Source organism: Actinia tenebrosa, unplaced genomic scaffold (genome assembly GCF_029948245.1).
Source record: "Actinia tenebrosa isolate PJP-AT-01 unplaced genomic scaffold, QUT_ActTen_1.0 PGA_scaffold15__27_contigs__length_11533743, whole genome shotgun sequence".
Taxonomy (NCBI): domain Eukaryota; kingdom Metazoa; phylum Cnidaria; class Anthozoa; order Actiniaria; family Actiniidae; genus Actinia; species Actinia tenebrosa.
In genome coordinates, this window is record NW_028292575.1 from 3,879,919 (window position 1) to 3,887,630 (window position 7,712).

The following is a 7,712-nucleotide window of genomic DNA, read 5'->3' on the forward strand; positions in this document are numbered from 1 at the left end:
TGACAACGCTTCTTCGCTTCAATGAATATTCCTTTGCGGTTAATGAACAGCAAAAGGTGTAATATAACAATGAATAGAAAATTTTAAAAAAATCATGAACGTAAAACAATAATAATTATGAACAAAAATAGCAATGTTAATATTACATTGATAACCCAAGAATCTTTTATGAAAATACTATTTTATCCCATCCTATTGCGCAACCGTACAGCTATTTATGAGCTATGACATAATAACACAATACCTCTTGCAGTATTGGCATTAATATTAATGAATATGCAAATTGATTACCTTATGCCAAATCTTTAAGGGTGAGATAATTTTTTGACATCAGCTACTTTATTATTTTATACTTTTCAGTTAGGTTAATATGTTTTAATAAAGTTTTACACATAGACGTTTCGATCACAGATCTTCTTCAGTATAACAATACTAACGCGCACGAAATGTTTGAAATGGCTTGCGCGTGGCTTTGTTTAATCTCACTAGCCTAACGGTGTTCTATATATTCACTACACAATATGCACACAGGAAGCCCAAAAGAACCAAGGGACGATGTGTGTATTACCCTAATTCATGCTCCTCAAGACAAGTGCTGTTAAGGGGTGGAGATATTTCTACTAACCTGGACCTACCAACCATCGAATACCTACAAGAATAACGAATAGAGTGTAAAAACCGTAGTCAACGTAGGTCCCGTACTCCTTGCTATACCCTCCCTACTGTGAACCGGAGGCTTAGAATCGATCATCCTAAGACCTTGACGCATGATGTTACTACCTCACACTTGAATGTGCGCTCGCTGAAGAATCGCGAAAATTTCCTCCAGGTCAAAGAACCCATGGACAACAATGACTTCGATGTATTTACCATCTCTGAAACATGGCTTAATACCACCGTTAAGAACACGGAAATAAACATCAATGGTTCCGGCTTATAAGATCTGATCGAGTTGGCAAAGCAGGTGGTGGAGTTTGTGCCTATGTTCGCAACCTCCTGAAGGTCAACCGTTTATAAGATCTTACATAATTTACCATTGACGGGTTTCAGCAGTATTGGATCCAGCTACAGCACAAGAAACTTAAATCAATTATCCTTTGCATAGTGTACAGAACCCCTGGCTGTCCCATATCTTGTCTAGAAGATAAACTTGTCCCCGCGTACTGCCAAGCTCTAACACTTGGAAAAGATATTTTCATAACAGGTGACTTGAACTGCAACTTATTTTGTGATATCCCGGAGACCACTGCTATCAAGAACTTTACTGCCTTTTAAAATTTGACACAATTAGTCTCCAAGCCCACCCGGGTTAATGAGTCTTCCAGCACACTGATTGATCCCATTTACACCTCCAATGCAAGTGTTGTGAAGCTCTGTGATGTCCTTGATATAACCATTAGCGATCACTTTCCAGTATATGCAAAACTCAACCTTAAGGTAGCCAGAGCCAAGCCAACCTCGATCACTACAAGGTCCTACAAGAATTTCAATGCGGAATTCTTTGCTAGTGACCTTGCAATAGTTCCTTGGGGTGTTACCAGCCTGTTTGATAAGCTTGAAGACACGGTAGATTGCTTTAGCCACCTTTTTCTTCAGGTCTTGGTCCAGCATGCCCCTATAAGAACCCTCAAAGTAAGACATACTTCAACTCCATTCATCACTGCGGAGTTAAAGGTACTCATGAAACATCGTGACAGTCTACATCGAATAGCCCGCAACTCCTGTAACTCTGGAGATTGGGAAGTTTATCGCAACATTCGTCAAGATGTTAAAGCGAGGATTAGAAAAGTAGAAACCAACTATGTTAGAGATGAAATAGCGAGCAACAAAGAAAACAGGACGTCTATATGGAAAACTGTCCGACGATGTCTCAACCCCTCTGGCACCTCCTGTTTGCCATATTCACGTGACTGTGTGGAGGTTGCAAATTACTTCAGCACGTTTTTCTCTTCTGTTGGAGAGAAAGCTGCCCAAAAGGCTCAGTAACTGGCCAATGATTTCAGATTACAGTCCAATGATTCTTTGTCTTTGAATCCTGAATTTAGCTGCAGCTGCACGTCTTTGGCAATCTCTCCTTCATTTAACTTTCAGCAGCGCGTTACTGTCACTAAAGTCAGAGACACCATCATGCAAATGGCTTCAAACAAATCCCCTGGTCATGAAAAGGTCAGTATAAGGGTGATCAAAATTGGTCTACCTCACATCATCCAGGTTCTCACTGATTTGATCAATGAATCACTTCGTAGTGGAATCTTCCCTATAACCTGGAAAACAGCTGAAGTTATTCCACACCTCAAAGATGGGGATCATGAAGTAGCCAGCAACAATAGACCGATATCCCTACTTCCTGCAGTTTCGAAAGCTGTTGAGAGAATTGTGCATGACCAATTAACTTAGCTACCTGAGTTTCAATGCGTTGCTCTCACCCCATCAGAGCGGGAACAAGAAGCTTCACTCCACTGAAACGCTTGGAATCTACTTTACAAGTCAATTGTATAGAGCGATTGATGAAAGGAAGATCACCGCAGCACTTCTATTTGACTTTAGAAAAGCGTTTGATAGCATTGACCATGGAAGATTACTTGTGAAACTTGACAATCTTGGTGTCTCTCCCATAGTACTGAAGTGGTTCAGAAGCTATTTGTCCGACAGAGTTCAACGTGTACGTATCAACACCTCTCTATTCAGTCCTCTGGTGTTAAAACATGGGGTACCTCAAGGCTCAATACTGGGTCCATTGTTATTTAATATTTATATCAATGATTTACCATCTGTGTGTGAGTCCTGTGACGTTGAGTCCTCTGTTGATGATTCCAAATTATACATCACAAGGGGAACCTTCCAAAGGCCTTGGGGACTTAAAGAATGATCTACTGAGAGTTGCTGCCTGTTGTAGTGATAATTCCCTCCTGATAAATCCAGACAAAACGCAGTTTTGTGTTTTTGGCTTTCGACAAATGTTTTCTCGATGCACCATCCCACTAATATCGTTCCTTGGTAAAGAATTATTAGTGGTTAACTCAGTTAAAGACCTTGGAGTTATATTGGACAACCATCTCTCATTTAGTGACCACATTGACTCCTTGGTATCGTCGCTTATGGGTAAATTGTCCATGATCAGCAGGATCCGCCATCTGTTAGATGCGTCTAGTCTGTCCATCGTCATAAATTCTCTCGCTTTCAGCAAGCTGTATGGTCAGTGTATGGTCAAGCACTAGTAAGAGTAACATCTCTAAACTCCAACTTGTACAGAACTTCGCTGCGCGTATTCTGTCTGGGAAAAGGAAATACGAGCACATAACCCCAACATTGAAGCAACTTTTAAGTTGCTTCAATGTTATTACTTAAAAGTTATTACCTATTGTGGACACAATGTACTTACGAGATGCATTGCTATTGTTTAAATGCATGAACTCCTTGGCTCCTGATTACCTCTCGTCTATGTTTGTCACTAAAAGCGTTCTGATGTTCACTCAAAGGACACTCGAAAGAAAGGTGACCTACAAATCCCTAAGTGTAGAACAGCCACTGGCCAACAGAGTTTCTCTTACAAAGGTACTAAAATTTGGAACAGCCGGTCAACCTTAATCAAAATAGGCTCAAAGTCCACAAAAGCTTTTAAAGCCTCCCTCAAAGAACTACTTTTAGATCGTTTTCTCAAAAGACACGACCTATAAGACTTTATCTATAGTATAACAATAATTATACATAGTTATACATAAGATTTATTTATAGGATAATAATTATATATTTTTTCTTATTAGTTTCTTTGATTGTACATGTATTTCTTTAGTATTTTCTTATTGTAAATTGGCCTGAAAAGCCCTTTTGGGAGTGCAATAAAGTGTATGTATGTATGTATGTACTCTTCAAAATACTATATCTAGAATGTGCGGCTTTGCCTCACTTTTGATACAGAAAACAAAAGCAAACATTCATAGAATAACAAACAACCGGCTCCTGGATCCGAGGCTAAGCCTATACATTCTAGAAATTATGGTATTTTTGGCAGAAGTGAATTTCTGCAAGCTTGATACAGCTTGTTGCTAAGGTGTAGTGTTTTCCCATTTCGAACTGTTAAGCTTTTAACAGTTCGTGAAGTTTCACTTGTCAAGCAAGTGTAAGCTGAAATTTCAAGCAAAAAATCAAGCAAAAAAATGTAAAAAAGAATAAAAATAGATATTAAATGTTTAAACTTGAAATGGTCATATTTTAGCACAAGTCAAACACTAGGATATCATGCAATATGACATACCGATCAAATAACTTACTGTAAAATAACTAGCCAAATTCTACATTACACACCAGACACCAGAACCTTCCGTACTAACTAATAACTGACCATCCCTTAAAACAGTTATATATGTAGGGTCCTCGATTACGTCACAAGTCCTTCCTACAAAACGACCATCAAATGTGAATTTTTGTACGCGGTTATTATTATAATCACACACGAGTAGATGATGGTCATTCTCAATAGCAAGGCCCTATGGTCTATCCAGCTGACCATCAGCACTGCCTTTACCACCAATCGTCGATATTCTAGTCGGTACGTTACCTTTCTTCTCAAATACATGAATAACATGATTATCATTATCAGTGACGTAAAACATTCCATCATGTGTTATCACATCACATGGATCAAACTCGTCCTGTGTTGTCAAACCAAACTGATATTGATAGTCACCGTCTCTTGTGAAGACTTGAACGCGATGATTACCACCATTACACACAATGATGTTACCATCGTCATCAACGTGTACACCCCATGGACATTGAAACTCTCCATCCCCGTTACCTTGGTTACCAAAGGTTTTTACCAATGTCCCTGTTGTAGTGTTCACTATACATATTCTGTGATTACCATAATCAGCTATGACTAAATCTATATCATTCAGAAATGCTAAACCTTCAGGCCACTGTCCCTGTGCTCTATCTCGACTACCATACGTCAGTAAGAGATCTCCAGCAGTGGTGAATACATGGACACATTCAGATAAATCATTTGAAACAGCGATCCTGCTATTCTCTCTGTTTACCGCTATACCTCTCAAATAACTAGAATCTCTATTTACACCTTTCACATTAAACTGTCCTGTTGTCCTCATCTCTTGTGGCTTGACATTCACCACTAGTGGACTGTTAGATACATGATTCCCATTCACTTGAACCTCTGCTGTCAACTGACCAGCTACTTTAGCCATGAATTCAACTTCTACTTTACCATCAATTGTCACATCTTTCTTTTCTATTTTCACATTTTCTTTAGGCTTGATTTGGACGTCTATAACATCCTTTGGATCATGATAAAGTTCTCCTGTAGAGCTTTTAGTCGTTACTATCAGGTTTTCTTTCTTTAAAGCTTCTGTCTCAGATTTCACCTGAATAGTGCTCTTCGTATGATCTGTTTCGGAACAAGTTTGTATTTCTCCCAGCCATGAATTCACTTGTCGCATCAGCTCTTCATTAGCAACATATTGTATTCTAGAGTATGGTGGAATGGGGTTGAAGACAAATTTCTGAGAACATTGTGTCTCTTGAATTTTCATCATTTCACTTGCCAGTCCTCTTTCCATCACATTCTTGATGTATTCCTTAACGGCTGGAATATGATGAATTATATTCAAGTTTGTTGTGGCTGTGTCCAATTTCTCATCGATTTGTCTCAGCAGTTCTCGTTCGTTGTCTTGTAGTATTTGGATGATTTTCTTGGTTTTGTCTTTGACTTCTTTTTTAGCCTTTTCTCCTTGTTGTTTGATTGTGATAGCAATCTTTTCTTGTTCTTGCTTTTCCTTGTCATCTAATCTCAACTGCTCTAATACCTGCAGATGCTTTGACAATTCAGCTTTCTTGATCGAAGCAAACTTATCTAATAACATTGTCTTATGGTCCTTGTGATCTATCAAGCATGTCCTGCAAATCATTGCATCGCAATCTTCGCAGAAGAGCTCTAGCCTGTGACGAGGGTGGCTTGTACACGGATTTTCTCTTGTTATTACGAACTCAATATCTTCTTTCCTCAAATCAGGCAGACGAACGACCTTGTGATCTTTAATGAACAATGAATGACTCTTCTCGCATTCGTCACACATCGAGTGATCACAGTCAAAACAATACCAAGAAGCTGACGAATGACTCTCAGAAAGAGAACAACCCTTTTCACCTTCTATCAACGCCAGACCCTTCAACATTCGAAAATGCAGAAGGCTGGGCTGTAAATAAACGAAGCTGCTTAGTTCTTGTAGAGAAGTCTGTGATTTGCATCGAGGACACTTGAAGATGTTGATTTGGTCAACTTGCTCGGCGTGTCGTTTGACGCAAGTCTTACAAAATGTGTGGAAACAAGACAAGATCTTTGGTTCAGTCAAATTATCATTACACAGGGAACATTGGAGTTCTTTCTTAAGGTCTTCAACGAACGATTCCATTTCTTCAGGAAAGTTTCTGGAAATAAGTGTGACCTTACTTCTTTGAAATGTTGTCACACCATGAACGTATAATTTTATACATAGCCTAGGAAATTTCATGGAATTTTGTGTTATCACTATTTTCTAAATAGTGCAGTTTTCGTATGACTGTGAAAAGTTCAGTGCCGTGTCGTGACCGTGATGTTTTCTAGAATTTTAATTGGCTGATTTTTTTCCTCGCGCAATGTGATTGGTCTAAAAGTGCCGTGATCTTGGCGTGACTGTGTCCGCGCCGTGTTTATGCCGTGTTCTGGGTATTTGATTGGATGGAGAGTGAATTCTCGAGCAATGTGATTGGTCTGGCGTATTCCTAACCGTGTCAAGAACGTGTTCGTGCCTTGAGCTTTTCACAGTCATACGAAAACTGCACTTCATTTAGAAGAGCACTTGGATCCTGATGGGGGTTACTGTGAGAAAGTTACAAAGTTATGGCCGCTTAAAAATATACAAGTTTATCAAAAGCATGTCAAAAATTATGGAAAAACCTCCCTTATATTTCATTCGAGTTGTGAATCACTAGGGCTTTCAGAAAAAAATATCAATAAAGATATCCCAACGTGTCTGATATACTTTTGAAGAAAGATAATATAGGTAAGTTGTAGTGCTTGGGAACGAGGTTATTCCGGGCGAAAGCCCTTGGAATTAATTTCGGAAAAATTAATTTCCGACCTCACATACCCTTACTTTTGATATACTTGTATTTATATTTGAAACGGCCATAGTTTTATTGCAAACGGCTGTATGTAATATAAACAGCATGAGTGGCATTATTGTATCCGATATTGGATACAACACGGACACGAATACTGTAGATTACTTATCAAACGTCTAGGTTAGTTCCTTTGTGTTTCGCTAAAATTTTCAAGATAAAAGTGAATCTGGCCAAGAAAATATATAAAGTATAGAATAGAGATTTCCGATTTAGCGGATTATAGGCGGAATAGGCATATACCAACGGAATAGGTACATCGCGTAGCTGATAGATGCGTTGTGAATTCAGTCAAACCGTTAAATAGGTGCCGTAAACTAAATCAAACTTCTGAATCGTCTTTGTATTTATATATATTTTTTCCCGATTTCTCGTCAACGAGCATCCCTATTGTTATGTAGTTTGGGCTACCTGTGGTGGTCACGTGATTGCACTGTGTGACCACATGGCGGGGAGCAACGTATGTAAAACGTTTTAGTTATAATAAAATAAGTTGGATAACACCACGATTACCGTTGAACCCTTAAACGTAACAC

At 38.8% G+C, this 7,712-nt stretch overlaps 1 pseudogene; it reads right to left on the reverse strand.

The window, feature by feature from the left end:
* Positions 1-4,210: 4,210 nt before the first annotated feature.
* LOC116307789 (E3 ubiquitin-protein ligase TRIM45-like) lies at positions 4,211-6,479 on the reverse strand (annotated as a pseudogene).
* Between the last annotated feature and the right edge of the window lie 1,233 nt (positions 6,480-7,712).